The sequence below is a fragment of the Pan paniscus genome, chromosome 3 (assembly GCF_029289425.2).
Source record: "Pan paniscus chromosome 3, NHGRI_mPanPan1-v2.0_pri, whole genome shotgun sequence".
Taxonomy (NCBI): domain Eukaryota; kingdom Metazoa; phylum Chordata; class Mammalia; order Primates; family Hominidae; genus Pan; species Pan paniscus.
In genome coordinates this window covers 217,610-240,968 of record NC_073252.2, presented here as the reverse complement: position 1 = coordinate 240,968, position 23,359 = coordinate 217,610, and the positions used below count along the sequence as shown (strand labels likewise).

Genomic DNA, 23,359 nt, shown 5'->3' with positions numbered 1-23,359 from the left:
TGTATTATAATATGGTCTAATCCTGAGGATTATTTTAATCTGCTCTGAAAATGAGTGATGTATTTTAAAAGTTTCAATGCATGTAGAATGGAATCGTGTATTTAATTATGAATGTGAGTATGTACTGTGTATGTAATTATGAATGTGTATATGTATTATGTAATTATGAATGTGTGTATTTAGTATGTATGTAATTATGAATGTATATAGATTGGAATTACTGAAAATGAGCCATGCCATTCTTCTGGTGGCTTTAGAACCATACAAGAAAAGAGTGAAAACAAATTGGCTTCAAGTGTTACATCATATAAAATGACGTTAGATACCACACATCATTAACTCTATTAATCAGTAATACAGTTATCAAGATTCTGTCTCTCATATTATAAGAAAAGAAGTTAATCATAGGGAAATGATCTAGTGTATTAACCAGAACCAAATGAATGTACATCTTAGAGATTGTTGACTGATGTTTGATTTGTTAGTATCCTGTGAGGTGTCCTGTCTTTTCTGACACTATTTGCTATCCTCTATACATATGTTACTCACTGATGCAAAATCTGCATCAAAGTACATTTAAGTCCCAAGACAATGTTTTATCACACACTTAAAATGACTCCAAACAAACCTATCATTTAAAAAAGTAGCTCTTGATGAAAATGATGATTTACATCTTTCCATGAACAGAATGCTGTTGTATGTTGCGAACATCTATTACTCTATAAATGTGAGGAGGTAAGCCAAGAAATATCTAGCAAGAATGCTGAAGGTTGTTTTCTTTATTTCCAGAGGACATTAGAACTTGAGAAGTGAAAAACTCAGGTGAAGGCAAGTTGTTAAATAAAGAGTTCACTCTTTAGAATCAGCTCAAGTGTGTAGCAATTCTAGTTTGTACCATCTAACCATTCTTGGGTTAGATCTGCGTCCATGATCTATAAAATAATACTCATAGCAACAGACTACTTTTGTTCTGTGTAGGGTTTCCATGTAATTATTTACCAAGAAATTTACATGTAATTTTTCTTTACAACCAAATTTCTTGTAATTCTTTACCAAATTACATGGTCTTATTCCTAGATGCGATCAAAAGTAGTGAAACTCAACAACATTGACTTTGGTACCCTTGATTTCTTCACTGGAAGAGAAAAGCATAGACTGGCATCTCTAAGAGATAGACCGTTAATAAATATGTTAAATATTTTTCTTGAAATGTAAATCGGCATTATTGATCCTGGACCGGCGGAGCAAAGATATATTTTTAAAAAAATTATTTACTGATTTTAAGAGAAAAGTAGAACATCACTTGGAAAGCTTTGCTGAGTTAGAGATTTCTTTTTTACATTAACACCTGTGAAAAGTAACTAGAAAGTGGAAGAGTAAGAACAGAAATAAAATGAAACCTGATTTCACTAAGAATAAATTCTTTTTACAAAACATTGCTAGTGCCATCAGACTGGAAAATGTATAGAAAAATATAGATCTCATTCACTGTGTACTATGAACTTGGCTTATGAAAAACTATTTAAGTTTGGAAAGAACACTGCTCACTTTTCAAAAATGTAAGTGCACCCATCTTCAGGGGGAGCAAAGGGGAATCAATTAGTCACTGTGAAAAAAGAGCACAGTAGCTCTAAATTATTTTCATAAAATGAAAACGGGGGAAAGTGGTGAATGCAATTTGCCAAGAGGTGTCACTAAAAGCATCTGTGTAGGGTGTAAGTGTTTTGATGCTAAATAACTGAAGTTGTGTAAGAAATAAGCAGAAGAAAAATTAGTTGCTTGTCTCAACTTTTTATAACTCCAGTTCATCCTGATCCGCCATGAAAGCTATCAGCCGAAAATATGTCCACCCCATGTGCTTCATTGTCTTGTGGAAATCTTCACAGTTGATATGAATAAGTAATGAAGTAAATTGTAATGGATTTAGACTATCTTCTGAAATATTTAGGTCTTGGAAATTTGGAGTAGGCATCTGAGGGTGCAGGACTAAGTTGAAAGTAGATTCATTTTTAGAAAATCTTGGGCATGCATAAAATATGTGAGGCTGAGTGAGGACACAAATATTGATATCACTTATCATTTGGATTAAAACAAGATGTTGCCTTTCAGGGCCGTTTTCTATCTCATGCTAGAAAGTGGGACAGAGCCAGGCTCAGAGCTCAACCTGAGACATAATTATGTCAATCTTCACATTTTTACCATATTGTTACCTAAAAATTCATGCATTCTATATGTAAACATTATGAACAATTTGGTCTATTTTTGGGAAGAAATGTGAATTTGAATGTCTAATAAAATGTAAATAAAAATAAGATTTCAGAGCATAAAAGCATCAACATAAATCATAAAGACCAATGCCATACATGCTGTAGACAAAATTTTGAGTACCTTATAGACTTTTTTATTTTATTTAGTTTTTTTGAGACGGATTCATGCTCTGTCGCCCAGGCTGGAATGTAGTGGTGGCATCTTGGCTCACTTCAACCTGTGCCTCCCAGGTTCAAGTTATTCTCCTGCCTCAGCCTCCTGAGTAGCTGGGATTACAGGCACCCACGACCACGCCTGGCTAATTTTTGTATTTTTAGTAGAGATGGAGTTTCACCATAGACTTTTATTGAGCTTCTTACATTCAATACATCTTTTGAATGCAGTAAAGGCTTGTTACTACACTCATAGCATGTAGTAACAATTTTACATAGATTTTGCAATCTGAAAAATGATCATTGTACAGGTACATAACATAGATTTCTCTAAAAGATGTAAATAGGCCTTTGATAGAATGACCAAATTAAGAATATAATTTTCAGAATGTAACTGTATTGTTTGGAACTTGGACCAAATATTTCCACAGGAAAAAATATTTAGTATAAATTGAAATTGTGCAGAAAATGCATCTGACAACATTTTTAACCTTTATATTGTTTGCCTGTAATCTTTTTCTTTTCTAGTATCATGGCAATATTACAAAATGTAATAATGTTATTGAGATCAACATTTAAATTGCTGATCTTATTAACTGTTATTTAGAATTTTATTTTTGAAACGCAGTACTGTTTTTTTAAAAGATTTCATCCAAATTTTTGTTCCATCCTAATACTGTTTATCTACAAAAAGCAGCTTTACTACATAAACATGCTTCATTTTCTTATTTTTTAATGATATTCAGCTTTTTCAATTTGACTACCAAGACTTTAGATTTCCTAGTACTTTATATCATACAGGTAAGGTAATACCTACTACAATGTAATTAAAAGAGCATGTATGTAAATGTGAAGATTAGAATATGGGTAATGAGTGATGTCTTTCTCTTCAAATCAAAGGAAGAAGAAATATTTTGGACATACAACATATCAACTCACAGCCAATGGGTGAAAGCAGATGTGTTAATACCAGAAGATCTGAAGACATTTAAGGTATGAAAGAAAAAAAAGTATTTTTTAAATCATGGTTTAAGTTTTAGCTTTGCAGCAATAAATTGATCATGCACTGCTAAAGTTAAATTAGCATTTAAGTTAGGGATGCGTGCTTGTATATTTGGGGAGAGTGATTGCTTACTTTTTAAATTGTACCTTTTTCTTCTGAGACCAAATTTCCCATGGCGGGGGAAATAGAGTGTATCCACTCTTGTTCACAGCTTCCTCATTCTCCACAGCCTTCCTTTCTTGCTCCCCAGCACCATGCTTTGCCCCAGGGAAACAAATTGCATTATGAAGTAGGTAAATAGTAAACTGGTATTGAAACTTAGTAGAGTATAGGCAAATGTTTTGAATGCAATAATTCATATCTTTATAACACATGGAAAGCTCTATGTACGCCAAGAAACATATGAAACATACATAGGCTCAATAGGAATGCTGTCTCTTAAAAAATTAAATTGATATTTTGTGTTGTATTAGGTTGGTGCAAATGTAATTGCAGCTTTTGCCATTGTGGCTTTTGCCATTGCTTTTAATGGCCAAAACCTCAATTATTTTTGCACCAACATGATATACGGAATGCGTAAGTTTATTTATGCTGGAATGTGAGCATAAAATGATGATACTGATTATATGTGTGGGTTACGAAGCCAATTTCATTTCTTTATAGTGATATTCCATTTATACATCCTATCACAGCCTATTGAGTTAACATTTTGACACTATTTAATTTTCATAGGCTGATATCTGTTTTTATAACTTCTCAGGTACTAAACAAGTTTCTTTTTTTATAAACTGAAGATTAAATTTTGTTTTAACTCAAAGATAAAACAAAGTAAAATGTAAAGAAAATGAATTTGAGAGTTATTCCAGGTTCTCAAGTGGATATGTAATGTAATTAGCTGTTCAATAATTATAGGCCTTTGAGATCTAAGTTTAAAACCATCAATTTTTGAACCTCAAATTGATATCATTTCTGCATTTCTGATCTCTTGCTGCTATGAAAATATACAGCTATACATTAATAATTTTTACATGTATGATATTCATTATGGGAAAAGTATGTAGCAGCATACAAAGTTTTCTTATTGTTGGATATGATTTAAATTTAATATTATTTTCTAAACCAAATTATTAGACATATTTGCAAACTGAAAATCTGACCTTAAGTAATTATTAATGAACAAACAAATATATATCCCTCGTATTTTGTTTGTTTGAAATGGAGTCTTGCTCTGTCACCCAGGCTGGAGTGCAGTGATGGGATTTTGTCTCACTGCAGCTTCCACCTCCTGGTCTCTAGCAATTCTCTTGCGTTAGCCTCCCAAGCAGCTGGGACTACAGGCATGTGCCACCATGCCCAGCTAATTTTTTGTATTTTTAGTAGAGATGGGTTTTATCATATTGGCCAGGTTGGTCTCGAATTCCTGACCTCAAGTGATCCACCTCCTTGGCCTCACAAAGTGCTGGGATTACAGGTGTGAGTCACTGCACCTGACCTATCCCTCGTGTTTTGAAAAGAAAATCTATTCAGAAACTTTAAGCTGGATGAAACTGAAGGAAGTCAATTTTAATTCTTAGTATCTGGCTGGAATTTTAACCACATTTAGTGCTGTTTAATAGAACTTTCTGCCTAATGGAAATGCTTTATATCTGATGTCCAGTATGGTAGCCACTCATCACATGAGGCTATTGAACAATTGAAATTTGGCTACCATGACTGAGGGAACTAAATTTTATTTTATTTTCATTAATTTGAATTGAAATAGTCCTCTGTAGCTCATGGCTAATGTTCTGGACAGCAAATAATTAGTTATCTGTGATGCAGTCAGCTATTTATACTTCTGCACTTTTGGTGTTAAGTAATAATTGCTCTTGGTAGAAACTCAAGGAATGCTAATACTTTGACATTATCTTACACTTGACCAGCAATGTGTGGTTGTTTCATTTGCTAATATTGCTTATCTCCAGAAAAGCTAGCAATTCAATTGGTGACAACAAAATTTATTTACTTTAATTGACACTTCTTTTCTCATTAAAGAAGTTACTCTTTTATGTAAGTTGAATAGAGTTTTATGTTTATTCCCTTACATTTTTTTATTCCTATATTGTGTCTGTTTCCGTTTGCCTGATATTTTTCTTCATGTATTCAAATACTAATTTCACTAGTTAAAAAATAAGTCAGATGCAGTTACAGCTCTTGTTCTATAAGTAATGACAATACTTCTTATTTTCCTTGAAAATGAAAGAAAGAGAGCTGTAAAGATGATGACCAAGTAACAAGTTTGCAGTCAGGGACATTTTTGATAGTTAAGTGGGATGCTTGTGTTTTGCCTGATCCTGGGAGGTTTCTCTGAGCCTTTAGTGGAGCAAATGTTTCCATCAGTTTTTTTTTTTTTAATACTTTAAGTTTTAGGGCACATGTGCACAACGTGCAGGTTTGTTACATCAGTCGTATGAGCATGGGTTGAGCTTATCAAACAGGAACTTTGTTATATATTGCCTTGGTTGCTTTAAACACTTTTTCTCAATAACTACTTTGTCTTTATCAACCTTCTTTAGTTTTTTGTCTTATTAAGGAGATTGCAAACTCATAAATTAATCTTTTTCTTCCTAAAGATTATTTTTGAAGGGACTCTTTTGAGCCAGAGAAGTTTTATTGCCCTTGATCACCTCTGGGTCTATGCCTGTGGACAGACCCAATCCAGAAAGCTTTGCTCTGCAGATGAATTCCCTTGCATTAGTGGCCAGTGCATCGCCAAAGAATCTGTCTGTGACTCTCGGCAGGACTGCTCCGATGAGAGTGATGAAGACCCAGCAACTTGCTGTAAGTGAGTGAATGGCTTACTAGTTTACATGCTCTAATTCAAGACTGTTAGTTGGATTTAAAACAGTCTTTGTTTCTATCAAGGCAAAGGTAAGTCATATGTATGAAATGTGATAAATATGCATTATTGCTCTGAAACTATTAGTACTATGCCTTCAGGGATCTCTATTTTAACTTAATGTTTTGGTGCTTGTTGCAAAGTCTGCAACATCTCTCAATTTATTCTACAAATGAATAGTTGTGATTATTGTTGGCTGGGTGTGCGAATGTGTGTGCTTTGATTAAAGAGAAGATGGGTGGTAGAAGGAAACTTTTTGTACCTTTGCCTTGGAGGCATATAGTATGGGTTGCTAACATTTATTGTGTATGCTTTTTTCCTCTCTAGTCAATCATCTTGGAAGCTGTAGCTGGGAGGGATGAGTAGGAGGAGGGTGGCCCTTCCTCCAGGGCAGCTACCATGATTGTAGAAATCACTTCAGCCATCATGGCTGCCCTGGAGGAAGGGCCGCTCTCCTCTTACTTGCCTAGAAAACACTTCAGCCAACCGGGTGCAATGGCTCACACCTGTAATCGCAGCACTCTGGGAGGCCGAGGCAGGCAGATCACGAGGTCAGGAGTTCAAGACCAGCCTAGCCAACATAGTGAAACCCCCGTCTCTACTAAAAATACAAAAAATTAGCCAGGCGTGGTGGTGGGCACCTGTAATCACAGCTACTTGGGAGGCTGAGGTAGGAGAACTGCCTGAACATGGGAGGTGGAGGTTGCCGTGAGCTGAGATCACGCCATTGCACTCCAGCCCAGGCGACAGTGTGAGACTCCGTCTGAAAAAAAAAAAAAAAAAGAAAAAGAAATCACTTCAGCCATGACTGGTGTTTGCGAGGGCCAAAGTGCCCCAACACCTTTCTTTCAGGCCTTTTCTGAAGAGTCTTTGATAGAAGTGATGACAAGAGATCCCATTGCTATTCAAGCATAGTCATAGTTCAACAAAAATATAATTTAATTTACAATCCACAGGATGATTCTCATATGAGGTAACTTAGCAACTGAGATCCCTGTGTCTCTTTAGAAAACATGAATTCCAAGGATATGAATCCAATTTCTGTATCACAAACAGGTGGTTTTTAAAAGATATTAAAAATTTGACGTTAATTTTACTGCAGTGTCTTATTTTAGTGAGATGTTTTGTTGAGCAGAGGTGAAAATATTGTAATAAGATAAATGCCACCTTTTAAGTGAAAAGCTCTGTATAATTGGTTTCTCTTGGGAAGGTTGGATTTTATTAAGAACAATGCGGAGGGACACAGGAGAGAGGAGATGATAAAGTAAGGCTAAAATCCCCTTCTGCCATGTTCATCAACAGCAATCCAGTTAATACTTCAGACTCCTAGCTTTAAACCAAGTAATCGGCTAACCAGTGTGAGCTCAACGGAGCTTTTGGGCTGCTCTCTTCTTTTGTTCAAAACAAGCGATGTAAGAGCAATTTATTTACTCCAATGTATGTGAAGTTTCTTTCTATGTTTTATTTAAATTTTTTACAGACAATTTGCTTCATTTCTGTTGGGGAAATATTTCTTTCTAACAGTTTCTATAATTCTTAATGTCAATAACTGAAGGAAAATATATTTCCTTTCTTTCCACGTATATAATTTTTTTTTTTTTTTTTTTTTGAGACAGAGTCTTGCTCTGTCACCCAGGCTGGAGTGCAATGGCATGATCTCGGCTCACTACAACCTCCACTTCCCGGGTTCAAGTGATTCTCTTGTCTCGGCCTCCAGAGTAGCTGGGATTACAAGCATGTGCCACCACACCCAGATAATTTTTGTATTTTTAGTAGTGACAGGTTTCATCATGTTGGCCAGGCTGGTCTTGAACTCCTGATCTCAGGTGATCCACCGGCCTCAGCCTCCCAAAGTGCCAGGATTACAGGCATGAGCCACTGCACCTGGGCACTTGTATATTTGGAAGCTTAGCTTTTCCCCCTCCATTATTTTCCCCGTAGTAAATCATACTTTATGTTCACCTTTAAAAAATTGTTTAGCATTTGATTTTCGACATATTTTCTCATTTATTGAAGTTTCATTGATTATGTATATGACATTTTTCCAGTTCAGTAGCTCTTGATGCCATATTCTGCTATTTTCTTTGGGTGAATGCAGGAATGGGTAATTGTGTTTCTCAACAAAAACAGTGTTACTTATTAGTCTTTTAAGTTTTTAAATAGTGTAACCTCATTTGTCCAAAGAAAACCTGTCATGTTTGCATGATTGAGATTGACTTGATATAGGGAATATGTCATAAAAATGTAGCCATATTGCATACAGTATATATGTGTATTCATGTATTTTGATACCAAAATGAGTGTTTCATGTAAATACATATACAATTATTTATGCTGTGAAATTATATAGATTTGGATTATTAGAATTGATATAAATTTACACTATTTGCTGCACTAAAGTATTTAATATATTTTTGCATATAGACACGTGCATATGTATATTCTTACAGAATAAAAGAGGCTTTCCTTTGAAATTTAAAACCATATTGAAACATTTTACACATACGAAAACATTTGTGTTTTACAAATTTGAATTTGTAATATCAAGTTTTTTTCATAAACGATTCTTCCATGTTCATGAAGCACAAGAAAAATATCTTTATATATTTTTTTATTGCACTTTAGAATGAATCTCTAGGAGGGTATAGCTTGTGCAGGCAGTTTGAATAGCACCAGGAATACTTACCAAATTCTGGAGAATAAGTAAATATGAACTCGTGAGGATTATCAGTTGGTATTCCACAGCCAGTGTGCCTTTCCCCAAAGGCAGACTCACTCAGGTCTTCTCTCATTATCAAGTTGCTCTTACTTTTAGGTATTATTTTAATATATGGCATAACATAGCCTCCAGACCGGTGGCTTTTCAAAATCAGTTAATAAAAATGGCCTGTGGGTTTTGCTGCAACAGCAGACTCCATGGACCAGAGCATCAGCATTACCTGGGAACTTAGTGGAAATGCAGAACCTCAGGCCCTGGCCCAGCCTTACACAACCAAAAGCTACATGGAACAAGGTCCCACGTGATTTGTCTGCATATGAAACTTTGAGAACCACTGTACCAAAGAGGCTTCAGGAAGGAAGACAGCTAGGGGAAGAAACAGATGGCATCTAAAAAAATTGATAAAAACTAAAGGCAAACAAGTCAGAGTTCTCTCAGGGTAGAAGCAAAAACTTTCTTTACTTTGCTAGTCCTTAAGAGCATCAATATTAATAAAATAGTTATAATGTGTATTTGTAATGTATATTAACACAATATTTATAATATAATCCTGTTAGAATCTAATATATTCTCATTAAATGAAATATTCCCCATTCATTTCCCATACATAGCTTTCTTTCTTATTTCACAGAGAGCTGATTAACTTCTGGAGGATTCATAAAATATTTTACTTTTCATGATCCAGAACTTTCCCAGCTGCACAATGAAATTCTTTCTTGTCTGCTCATATGCTGTAGTGGTTAAATATGCAAGAGAAAGCTTTGTCATGATCTTAAAATATTACTTTAACTGATGAACTCTGAGTAAAATTTCTCTAAAACCAAACAATAGATTTTTGATGTTTATTAACATAATCCTGTATTAAATGAGGGCAGTTAAGATTAAAATATATCTGCACCCTCATATTCATTGCAGCATTATTCAAAATATCCAGCCAAAACAACTGAAGTCTCTGAGAATGGATCAAACAAGTGGGGTGTGTGTGTGTATGTATGTGTGTGTGTGTGTGTGTGTGTGTGTATAAAATGTATATGTGTTCACAGTGAAATACTATTCAGCAATAATGAAGAAAAAACTTGCTATTTGTGACAATGATGAGCCTGGAGGGGATTATGCAAAATGAAATAACCCAGACAGAGAAAGACAAATACAGCACGATCTCACTTATACATGGAACCTAAAAAAGTTGAATTTGTAGAAACAGAGAGTAGAATGGCAGTTGTCCAGGGCTGAGGCCTGGCTGAAATGGGGAGGTGTTGGTCAAAAGATACAAATTTTCACTTACAAGATAAATAAGTTCTGGGAGTCTAGTGTACAGCCTGGTGACTATAGTTAATAACACTGTATTGTATACTTGAAATTTGCTGAGAGTAGATCTGAAATGTTCTGATCACACACACAAAAGGTAACTATATGATGAAATGATGCTAATTAGCTTTACTGTGGTAATCCTTTCTCTATGTATATGTATATCAAAACATTACATTGCGTACCTTAGTTACAATTTTGTTTGTCACTTATACATCAATAAAGCTTAAAAAATTAATACATATATATGCAATATGTTTTAAAAATCTCTATCAAAATAATTAAAATACAACATGCCAAACATGTCCAAAGATACACATTGGATCCCTGAACAGTTTATACATGAAATAGATCTAATTTTCAGACACATACTACAACATGGATGAACCTTGAAATAAGCCAGAGACAAAAGGACACGTATTGTTTGGTCCCAGTTATATGAAGTACCTAAAGTAGGCAAACTCATAGAGACAGATAGTAAAATGGTGGTTGCCAGGGTTTGAGGGGAGGGGATATGGAAAGTATTGCTTAATGGGGGTGGAGATTCAGTTTGGGAATGAAAAAGTTCTGGAGCTGGATGGTGGTAATGGTTGTACAACAATGGGAATGTACCTAATACCATAGAAGCTTACATTAAAAATTGTTAAAATGTTACATTTATGTCATGTATATTTTACCACAATAAAATACACATTTGTATTTATATATAAAATTTCAATACCACATATAGGAAAAGAAATATATATATAGAATCTACTTCACTGTGTTCCAAAAAAGTTGGCATGATAGATATATCTTCAAATCAAAATAGTTCAGGAAATTCCATGAAAAAGGGGTTTTTAAAATTATAGGACTTTAAAAACAATTTTAAATGCTAATATGAATTGTGTACCTTCACAAGGGACGTTGGTATAATAGTCAAATGAAAGAAATTTAAACCAAGGATCTTGTATGATGCATTAATTTTTACTGTGATATTGTCTCCAGATGTCTTTCATGTAAAAAAAAATGTTGGGCCAGGTGCGGTGGCTCACGCCTGTAATCCCAGCATTTTGGGAGGCTGAGGCAGGTGGATCACGAGGTCAGGAGATCGAGACCATCCTTGCTAACACAGTGAAACCCCATCTCTACTAAAAATATAAAAAATTAGCCGGGCGTTGTGGTGGGCGCCTGTAGTCCCAGCTACTCGGGAGGCTGAGGCAGGAGAATGGCGTGAACCCGGGAGGTGGAGCTTGCAGTGAGCCAAGATTGCACCACTGCACTCCAGCCTGGGCCTCAGAGCGAGACTCTGCCTTAAAAAAAAAAAAAAAAGACAAAAGATAACACCAGCTCAGTTCCGAATATCTAATTTACCTGCAATTCCAAAATGGCTAGGTATTTTTTTTTTGAGAAAGTGTTAGGATAGAATAATAAAAAGCATACTGAGATGTTGACCTCAAGTTATTTGTGTGTCCAGAATTAATTTAAACTTCCCCCTTCCCAGTGGATTTTTTTCATTTAAACTACCATCTCAGCAGGTTTATACTAGGCAAGCAAATTAGTTACTCCCTGAAAAGCCTTGGAGTTCCACCTTGCATCATTAAATAAAATGGAGATGGCCAACCAGAATGAAATGTACGAGACTTACAGATGGAAGCATGTGGAAGGGTCATGCCTCACACAGCACCTGAGATATTGTGTGTGACTAGATAAAGGAAAGCTATTCCGATCATTAGAGAATATTCACTACCAAGCAGAATAATTTTGCAGGCCTCCTAAGATGATTAGCTAGCGTAGAGCAGTGTTTGCCTGCATGCTCTTCATTTCTCCTCACCTGTTTTCTCTTCTACGTGTAACAGCAAAGCATCTCGCCTGTGACTTTGAGTCGGGTTTCTGCGGTTGGGAGCCATTTCTCACAGAAGATTCACACTGGAAGCTGATGAAAGGATTGAATAATGGAGAGCACCACTTTCCTGCAGCTGATCACACAGCAAACATAAATCATGGTAGGACACTTTCCTCTTTAAAAAAAATAGTTTTCTTTCTTGCATGTTGTGGAATGATGATACTGTGTATTTTCATTTCTATTCTGTAGACTGTATACATGGAATCTGGTTTGTCTTGCTTTAAAACCTCCTGACCAAGTTAATAATTGGCGGGTAATTGAGTTCCCTGAAAGGAGCATTGTTTTAATCACCAACATGTTTGTTGTTGCAATTTTTATAAGTTGGGTTAAAGGCATAAAGAGGTGGAAAAGTTTTCTGATCATTTTCTCAAGTTGCCCAGAATCAAGTACAGTAGGCTTGCCTTCTTTTTAGAGCAATCCAATTTTTTCAAAACAGGAAGAAAAATAGTCTAATCTTGTTTCTGGGAACTGAGAACAGAGATTTAGCACTCTCTGTGAAATAAATTTACAAATACTTGAATGCAATTTAATCAGTCTTCAGGCTTCTTTATAATAAACAGTCTTATTCTTCCACATATATATTTTTAACCATCATTCCAGTGTTTACATATCATCTTAAAATAGAGGAACCATAACTACCTGTGGTATTCCAATAAGTGTCTGTGAAACTCCAATAAAACAGAAAGGGTTTATTCTCTTTTCTCTTTTGTTTTGTTCACATTTATCATCGGATGTTATTCCCCATATACGTTAGCATCATGTTAACTTTACTTTTTAAATGTATATGTTTTAAGTAAAGAGTGTCTCGCCATGTTGCCCAGGTTGATCTCAAACTCCTGGCCTCAAGCAATCCTCTCACCTCAGCCTCCCAAAAGTGCTGGGATTACAAGAGGGAGCCACCACACCTGGCAAACCTTACAATAGCACAACTGTACTTGTACTACAGATCATCTTTCAACCTCATTGAACATTATCCTATTTGTTTCTTCTTTCAGACTTCCAAAGAATTATACCAAAAATAAGTATTGATCATATTTTTAATTACAGCCATTGGAAATTGGGGTTGGTGGTAGTGGGTGAGGGTGCTAGGGGATGGGGTGGGAAAATTCAACCATCCATCTGTTGGCTACAGCCATAAACCTAGTTAATTGTTTAACAATGTGGTAAGTTCTTAATTTTTGCTTTTGTGCCATGACTCATTTCTTTAACATTTTGTAGCAGACAAAGTTAAGTTTAAAGTTTAAAATAGAAAGGGGACTATAAATCATTGGAACTATGTATTAACAACACATTTTCTCTAAACTCATATAATATTTTACTTCTTTTTCTCTGTTCAAGCCAATTATTAAATTCATAGCATAGATGATACCTGGATGCACAAAGATGGATGCCACGATCCCTGCCTTTGAGGTGGTCTCAGTCTGGTAGCTTAAGTAGATAAGCAAGGAATTGCAATCGGTTATGAAGGATGCTTTAAGAGGGATGGAAGGTGATTCAGATGGATTCGAGATGCCTTGTTGAAGGAGATGACTCCTGAACTGAGCATGAAGGGAAATGAAAAGTAGTCAGGAAGCCAGAAGTAAGGAATTACTGAGAGAAGATGGAACCAAAGAGAGGTGGGAGGGATCATGTCCTAATTGGAGGGAAGAATCCCCAAAGAAGGCAGAAAGATGGGAGTAGTTAGGGATGAAAGACGTGTGTGATTGGACAGGGAGAAGAGAACTGATGAAACAGGAGAGGAAGGAAGGGGACTCTAGAGAGTGCTGAGGAATTGGAAATGTGTCTGCAGGATGATGGTGACCCAGGTAGTCATGTTAAAGCATGTGACCAATCAAATTTGCTCTAAAGGGCTGTTCTGTCTGAGATGAGGAGAATGGAGAGGGTGAAAGGCTGGAGTCAAAAAAACATGGATGTGCTGAAGAAATATCAGTGAGAGATGATGAAGGCCTAAGCCAAGGCAGTGATTCTCAAAGGGAAGCTGTGCGGGCAGTGTGTCATGGTGGTCTGATGTGAGCATACCATAACCAGTTAGGGAAGAGCACGGGCTGCCCAGGGTTCCGACACGATGTTGACACTGCACCCATGTCTAAATATTAGGGTGCTTCAGTTTTATTAGATAGAAAATAGAGAAAAGAAAAGTAGCTTCCCTGTGGAGTTGTCATGAGGATTAAATGAAATAACACCTGTGAAGGTTTTTCCATGTAGTAAGAGCTCCATAAACATTAATAGATATTTGTTATCCATGCTAATAAGAAGACTAGGAAAAACACCAGATAAGACAATTAGAAAATATGTTTGTAATTCACCTTTAGTCTTTTGCCATCTTATAATTACTACATAACTATGATTTGCATTAAAAAGATTCTAATAGAGCCCCTGTGTTAGATGTTGAAAGACCCATTCTTTTCCGGTGAGTTGAAGAATAGTGAAAGATAACAATATGACTGATAAAACTAGGGGCAGCTGGTCTCACCCAGAGTGTGAGGGACAAAAACGCAGTCTTTCTCATTTTAGAAAGGGCCAATTTAAAAAAAATATATATATCTGGATCACGGAGTCAACATCTCTTTACCCATGATTGCCATGATCAAACCTTAAAGAGAATCAGTAGTGGTTTTAAATTGCAAGTGAGGAGGAGAATTAAAAAAAATGAAAAAGGACCAGGAAGGGAAAGGAAAGTGAAATGGAAATTTCTGGTAGATTCAGAGGCAGCCTAATAGTTCCGATATCTAAGAAAGTGGAGTTCTAGTTCATTTTGTTCTTACAGCCTTAAACATATAGATTGCAGCTTTAAAATCTGTCTATCTGTCTATCTATCTATCTATTTATCTATCTATCTAACTAGCTGAGACAGAGTCTCACTTAGTTGCTCAGGCTGGAGTGCAGTGGTGTGATCCATGCTCACTGCAAACTCCACCTCCCAGGTTCAAGCAATTCTCCTGCCTTTTCCTCCCAAGTAGCTGGGACTACAGGTGCACACCACCACACCCAGCTGGTTTTTTGTTTTTGTATTTTTAGTAGAGCCAGAGGTTTCACCGTGTTGACCAGGCTGGATATGTTGATATTATGTAGTTTTTGTGTGTATGTGTGTAATTAAGCCTCGAATTTCCTTCCTGCCTTTTTTGCTTCGTTTCTACCTTCCTATTCCTACTCTGTTAAATTTCCATCGAAATAGGCAACTCATGTTAATTATGTTCCACTTTTATCTATGTTCATATAGTCACACACAGATATATATAGTAGATACATACATATTCAAAATTATATGTGTTTCTGTGATTGTTTGTTTTTTAAGAAATATATTATCTTGTAACTATTGTCCCTATCTTCTTACTAAAGATAGCTTATGGCAGTTGCTCCAAGTCATCAAATACTATCTATTTTTTTCATTTTTTATGATAAAGTATTGGTTAAATGTAAAATTCAACCATTTTAGTGTACAGTTCACTGAGTTCTGACATACATACACAATTGTGTAACCATCACAAAAATGAAGATATAAAACAATTCTATTCCTGCCCAACACATTGTTCTGTGACATTATGTACTCAATAATTCTCCCACCTCCCACCACTGACACCAATGATCTGATTTCTAGCCCTAGTGTATGCCTGTTCCAGAATGTCTTGAAAATGGAATCATATCATATGCAGCATTTTGATTCTGCCTTCTTTCAATTAGCATAAAGGACTTGAGACTCATCCATGTCGCTGGCTTCAGCCACAATTCCTTCCTTTTTCACTGCTGAATAGTTGGGTCCATTGTGTGGATGAGCCACACTTCATTTATCCACTAACCAGCTGAAGGACACTTAGATTGTTTCCAAATATTGTCAAATATGAGTAAAAACACCATTAAATTTGCATACGTGTTTTTGTCTGGACATAAGTGTTTATTTGGTTTGAGTTCTCTATCCAATGCCTATGTCTGTTTTTGTTTTTGTTTTTGTTTTTTTTGCACTCTGGTTGGTGAGAGAACTCTACCATTCCTGACTTTCTGTGACCTTCGGGAAATGTTCCAGCTATTCATTTCAGGTGTTTTCACCCCCAGACTCAGGTAGTTTTCTCCAATCCATGCACACGATCGGTCCTTACATGGCAATTTAGGGGGGACTGTCTGCAGATCTCGGGAGCTTGCTGTCTTTTCAAAGCTCCAGTACCTGAAAGGGGCAGCTGGCACTCTGTCTTATGAATTCTACCCATGTGGGTCTCCCCAAAGCACCGACTCTATCTGTTTCAACTTGAGGAGACTACCACACTCCTGTGTTTCCCCTCTGCACAGGCACCTGGAAACTCTGTCTAGGCAGTAAGCTGTGGGAATTACAGGACTTAACTCATTTGTTTCCCCTCTCTCAGAGATCACTATCCTGTGATCTATCACTATCTTACATTCCCATTGTCCTATATTTGACAGTCCATGCTAAATATGCTTTTTTTCTAATATTTTTCTTTTGCTCGTTTAAGACAGAAGATAAAATCCAGTCTGTGATACTGGATTCATGTTTGTTTATTTAGCTAAATTTATTTGATTTGGATATACCATAATGTATCTAGCTATTCCCCTATCCAGTGGCATCAATATCATGACGATGTTTCAAATTTATTCTTGTACACATTTCCTCCTGTAGGATACTTTCGATTTTATGCAATAGATAATGACTAGGAGTGAGACTTCTATATTTTTTAAGCAAGATATGTATTTATATTTTCAATAAACATTTATAGATTCATTTACCCTAAAACTTTAGTACTTCAATTTTTAGTGACAAAATGGGGCTACTTTTTCCTATTTTCCTACCAGCAAGAGGCATTATAATTCTCTATAAAAATTTCCAATTAATGGGTGTACAATGATTTCTCATATGTAATATTTATTTGCATTTCACTGAAAAATATTTTTTTCAAATGTTTCCAATGTCTCAATTTATTTGGGTTCTTTAATTTTACTAAGTAATATTTTACAGCTTTCGGGGTAGAGATTTTGAAAATCTTTTGCTAGTATTTTCCTAGGTTTTTGTGTTACTTTTAAAGAACTTCTGATTTTGATTATTGCTGACATATAGAAATGCATTTTTATAGAAAATATTGACCTTGTATCCAGTGGCCTTGCTAATTTTATTTATCATAGCTAGGAACTTATACATATATATATTTTATTTTCTAGGATCACAATTATTTTGTCTGCAAATAATGGCAATTTTATTTCCTTTTTTCTAAATATTAACAGTTCTATCTTCCTTTTGTTGTTTTATGTACTGGACAGAATTTCTAGAATATGTTGAATAGAACTGGTGGTAGCTGCTAGACTTGTCTTATTTCTCTCTCAGAGGAAAATCTGTCAATAGTTGAACCTTAAGTGCCATGCTTACTCAAAAATTGTATTCTTTATCAGATAAAAATGTTCCCTTCTATTCAAGAGTGTGCTTTTTAAAAAAATTAAGAAATTGAATGTATGTTAAAAGTTTTCAGTATTTTTCAGCATCTATTATGATATGATTGTCAGATTATCTTTTTTGTCTATAAGGTAAATTGATTTTTTAAATATTAAACCCCTCTTGCACTCCTGAACCAAACCTAATTGGAGTAATTTTATTTATTATTCATTTCTTTATTCTATATGGTAATGCTTGTTTATAACTTTTGCATTTGTGAAAGTTATAGAGACTGGCCTCTAACTTTCTTAAGACATGTAAGGTGTTACTTCTAGGCCAGTGCATTAACAAGGTACTTGTTTTGCAGAAGGTGAGGTCGAGCCAGATGTGAACACTTTAACCCAGGGAGACTATTCTCTCTGTCCTTTAATTTTTATATTGTGCTGGTCACATAGCCACTCTGGAGTATGTGGGTGTGTAAGAGTTTTACAATAAACAATTCTGATTACCAGAAGTAAACTTGCCATGACCAGGAATAAAACTGGTAAATTCCACATTTCTCTAACTTAGCTCATTGTTTAGAGCAGGCTGATAGGAAGATAAATCAAGGGACGTGTTCCTAGAAGTCCCTGGGCCTGTGGTCAGAGTTTAGACTCTCTATACCCCTTACCTGCACATATTAATTTTAACACAATATTGTCAACTTTATAAATATTTGGTTAAAATTATCATAGGCTAGCATTTAGCTTCCAAATCAATGGTCAGTAACTTCATATTTTAATTCTATTATCTTTCCATCTAGAAACATGTTATCTCTTTTCATCTAACCAGAGAGTTTGCAGTCTTTCACAAAGTTTATAATGTTCTTCATATAAATCGTGTCCCTTTTCTGTTAAATTTATTCCTACATTAAAAAAATTAATTTTGCTATCAGGAGTTGGACATTTCTTGCTGTTTATGTATCTGGAAACTTACTGCTAAGATAAGATAAGTAATTGTGTAATATATCTGTTTCCATTTAGCTTACCAAATTTTCTAATTGATACTATAATTATAAAAAATGGAATACTTTGGCTTTCTATTTTTACAATTATATTATTGGTAAAACATGGGAAATTTACTTCTCTTTTTCTATAATGTCTACTAGATATTTTATTTCCTTAACTTCTACACTCACCAGACCTTTAAGATAATATTAGTCTAAGATTATAAATATTGCCTAATATTATCTCTAATTGATAGTTGTGACAGAAATATGTCATTTCCCATTTTAATTAATATTGTTTTATCATTTGCCATTTAGAATGCTATTTATTTTGAGGTTGTTCACTAGTCTTTATTTAATTATTTCCTTTTATTTTATTAAGATTTGTGACTTGAAATTGTTCACTGGTTTTTCATAGTCTTTTCAACATTTAGATAGGATTCTATAACTTGACACTTTCATTTGTTGTTGTAACTGAATATGGAGACCGAGCTCCTAAATTAAACCAAACCTACATTCTTGGAAGGCTCAGATTAATCAAGACACACTATTTTTGGATAACAATTTCAAATTTATTCGACATCATTTTAATTAGAATATTTGTTCCTATGCTCACAAGTGAGATTGCTCTCTAGAGTTTTAAATTTTGTTCTATTTTCATCCATTTTATTAAAAATTAAAGATATTCTGGCAACCTAATATGAATCAGGGAGCTCTCCATATTTTTCTAAGATCTGAGGTTTCTCGAATAATGTTGCAAATATTTGTTTTTTAAAAATTAAATAGGGAGCCAGATGCAGTGGCTCATGCCTGAAATCCCAGCACTTTGAAGGCCCAAGGCAGGAGGATTGCTTGAGGCCAGGAGTTTGAGACTCTGCCCCTACAAAAAAATTTAAAATATATGTGGTAGTGTGCTCCTGTACACCCAGTGGGAGGCTGAAGCTGGAGGATTGTTTGAACCCAGGAGTTCCAGGCAGCAGTGAGCCACATCATGCTACTGCACTCTAGCCTAGGTGACAGAGCCAGACCCTGTCTCAGGAAAAAAAAAAAAAAGAAAAGAAAATTAAATTTAACTCAGATGTGGGACCATACATTTCTCTCTAGATTTTCTTTTCATTACTTTTTCAGTTACTTTTGTTGTTTAAACGATTTAGTCAGGCCTTTTGCTTCATTTAGATTTTGGCGTCTTAATGTGTACATGTTCTCACCTTCATTAACCAGCTTGTTTGAAATTGTGTATATTCTTTTGAATGACTGGAGGAGTAAGGTCTTTGAATATCGGTTCATTTGTTTTTAGAATTTTGATCATCTTTTAAAAAATATTCATTTGAATTTTACCTAAACCTGAGCATTTTTAGGTGGAAGAATTTTTCAAAATCAACTTTTCCCATTCTTTTCCTTTTTAGGTGAAGCATAGAGAATTTAATGAACTTGCTTGCATGCACTGTTTCCATTACCTGTAATTTGGTATTTGGGGACAGTAAACTTTATCTTTCCAAGTAGGTTTTGAGATTTAAAAACAATATAAACTGGGTTCTATTTTTCCCACTCAAAGATGACACTGCTGACTCACATCCTTGGTTGTTTGGTTAAACATGTGATGGAGTCTATAAAATAATACATTCTAATTCTAAATCCTTTCCTTTGTGTGCAGTTGGCATTGACTTGTATCTAGGAAAATCACTCTCTGAATACGGTATTTTGCAATGAAAATAGTTGGTTTTCCAAATTGCCTATCACTGTGATTATCAAAGGGCAGTATCAGACCTTGACATTGTTGGGTATAGCCTTCCTTGTAAGTCTTCAATATTCAATGAAACTACCCCAGACAGCAGCTCTGAACCTGTGATCTTTTAAGCTGCTGAGAGATGTTATCCCCTGCACATTTGCCATGAGCACATCCGTCGTAGTTAAAATCTAAAAGTGGTGATTTTGTTAATGTTCAGATTAGATCTTTAATTAAGCTTTGATCCCCTCTAGCACAGACAACAATGTCAAACACATAAGACCCGGGAGAAACTAAAATTCATTCCATAAGCTCATATCCTTCGGTACTTTGTGAAGAAACTAAAAAATAAAGCTCTTGTGGGTATTTCATAAGGGCGTGTTGAATATCTAATTGTCAGCTTAGAAGCTTCATTTAATTTGATGTCAAACTCTATGACATAAATGAAGCCAACAGAAATGTTTGTTTAGGTGATTTGGATGAAGAGCTTGTTTTAATTGATTAAATGTTATTTTAGGTATTTAATGTTATACCGGTATAAATGCTATTTGTTATCTACAAACCATAATAGTAAATATGTAAAAAATGTACTTTTCTTTATCTAATTGATAGTTTAGCATGTGCAAGGATAAGATTGTGGAGCAAAGAACAGCTAAGTGTGTAAGAGAACTTGCATCCGTATGACTTTCCCTTTGTTTTTGCAGGATCGTTTATTTATTTGGAGGCACAGCGCTCCCCCGGGGTGGCCAAGCTTGGAAGTCCTGTTCTTACAAAATTGCTCACTGCCTCTACCCCATGTCAGGTAATCAACTGTTCTGAATTTCCACTGGCCATTCTGTGGTTGTAAATCGCTGAGCTTGGGTTACTCTGCTAGTAAATGCCCGCCATGTTTTACTAGCACTTTAATAATGAATTAAGAGATTTACATGCGCTATTTCAACACAAAATGCTATGTCCTTCTAGAAGACCATTTGTAACACATAACTGGCACCATTCTTTTGAGGGCTATTAAAGCTTTCTGTTATTTTATATTCTTTTCACACAGTCATTTCAATAATCTAAAGCTGTGGATACGCGTTGCCAAAATTTTTGGCCAACAATGTACATTGAGAAAAATAAAGTCAGTTAAATAAGTGTTTGTTGAAAGAAAGACAAATGGAAATGATTGTATTTACTGAAATTTGAGTTTTTTAAATGAGTCCTCTGGTGCCAGACAAACACAAACTAAGGAGTGAAATACCCATTTTATTTCAGCAGCATATTAGAGAGGATGGACTAGTTAGACTTGGTTCAAGTCTCTTTTGCCACTTTCTAACTGTGGCTCAGACAAATTGTATATTCCTTTTGAGACTCAGTGTCTACACCAGAAACATACATGATTGTATGGATTAAATGTCAGCGTTTACATTGGAAGCATACACGATTATATGGAATAATGTCAAGGATTAAAATGTGATTAAATAAAGCACCTGGCAAAATATTTGGTACATAGTAGGTAAACAATGTTTGTACCAAACATTGGTATATATGTACCAAATATAATGTTAATTCAGTAAACATAATTCCTTTGCTTTCCATAAAAGTAGCACCTAAATCAGAGGTCTGTATTCAGCTTGTCTTATTTTCAGTCCTTTTGAGAGCTCCAACATGCCTCTCGGCCCTTAGGATTTCAGCTAATTTTTTCGTCTTTGCTTATCAGAAAATAAAGAAGAGATCAATAGTGCCACACAGTAAATTCATTGCCTGTAAGTGTAGTGTTAGAGTAGTTTACTTGGGCATTCCTGGTGATAAATGACATATTATTCCGAGGTATAAACCTAATTATACTTTCAGTTTGGTATAAGTCTAAGTGGGAGTGCCCTGAGTTCTTAATAGTGGTGTCCATAGATACTTTCTTTTAAAGTCCTAAAGATACTTTCTTTTCCATTCTTTTGTTTTTTTTTCTTCCCATTTCTTTGTGAGAATAAGAATTAAAGCAAATGCCTGGTCTCCATTTCCATTTTATCCAAATGCCTTTTACCCATTCCCACCTCTTTATTTTAAGTAAATCCTATAAGATAGACAGAAAAAGAGAAAGATAGATATAGAGTGTTTTTTTTTTTTTTGAGGGGAAACTCCAGAAGCACTTCTTCTTTGAAAGTACAAGCTAACTTAGATTTAATTCAAGGTCATACATTAAAGTGATGAGATCACAAATGTTAGATATATAGAAAAAATTGAATGTAAAGGAATATGATGTGTTAATTCTGCCTGCTTTACAGAAATTTGAAGATATTAAGAGTGTATTAGAAATTCCTATGACTCACCTAGAGTCACTGAGAAATCATATGCATGTATATGATTTTAAAATGTAATCTACCTTTCCCATCATTGTATGCTTCCCGATAGCCATTGATTTGTGGTCACTGGGATTGAGTTTCAGTTTATCATTGTTTCCACTTGAGGACACTTAATTTTTGCTTAAATTGGTAACTTAGTTGGGGTTGGGGTGTTATTTAGGTGGGGTCTCAGTGAAAATGCTGTCATGGACATTTTGGGTGCTTGGTCGTTTATCTCAAAACCAAGGCTTCGATCTCTAAAGGCTATGGATACTGACTTAATGGTTTGCCTTGGTTTTTGAAAAACTGAGACTGTTTCAAGGCGCCACTGCAGACTGCCAGAATAGATATTTGTTTTTCACGCTTTTCTCTATGTGCTTGAATTTTAGGAGTCTTTGAGTTAGCAGGAAGGATATTTGAGTTACTTTGTAATGCTTTCCAGTTTAGGAAGTAGGAGTAGACTGTAGGAGAATGTTATTGATAGTCTGAGATACACATAGCTAAGGTTCTCAGGATTTTTCTAAGACTATAATATGAATTTTTTAAATAAGTTTGTGGCAATATGTGATATTTTCTTTTTCTTTCTTTCTTCTTCTTTTTTTTTTTTTCCTGAGACAGAGTCTCACTCTGTCGCCCAGGCTGGAGTGCAGTGGCACAATCTGGGCTCACTGCAAGCTCCTGCCTCAGCCTCCTGAGTAGCTGGGACTACAGGTGCCCACCACCACTCCTGGCTAATTTTTTGTATT

At 35.2% G+C, this 23,359-nt stretch overlaps 1 long non-coding RNA gene across 1 annotated transcript; it reads left to right on the top strand.

Annotated features, from left to right (window-relative positions):
* The first annotated feature begins 4,914 nt into the window (after positions 1-4,914).
* LOC134730196 (uncharacterized) lies at positions 4,915-21,306 on the top strand. The gene is made up of 3 exons (XR_010111863.1): positions 4,915-6,243; positions 12,167-12,313; positions 21,000-21,306. It is a non-coding gene; the product is annotated as an uncharacterized LOC134730196 (long non-coding RNA).
* The last annotated feature ends 2,053 nt before the right edge of the window (positions 21,307-23,359 follow it).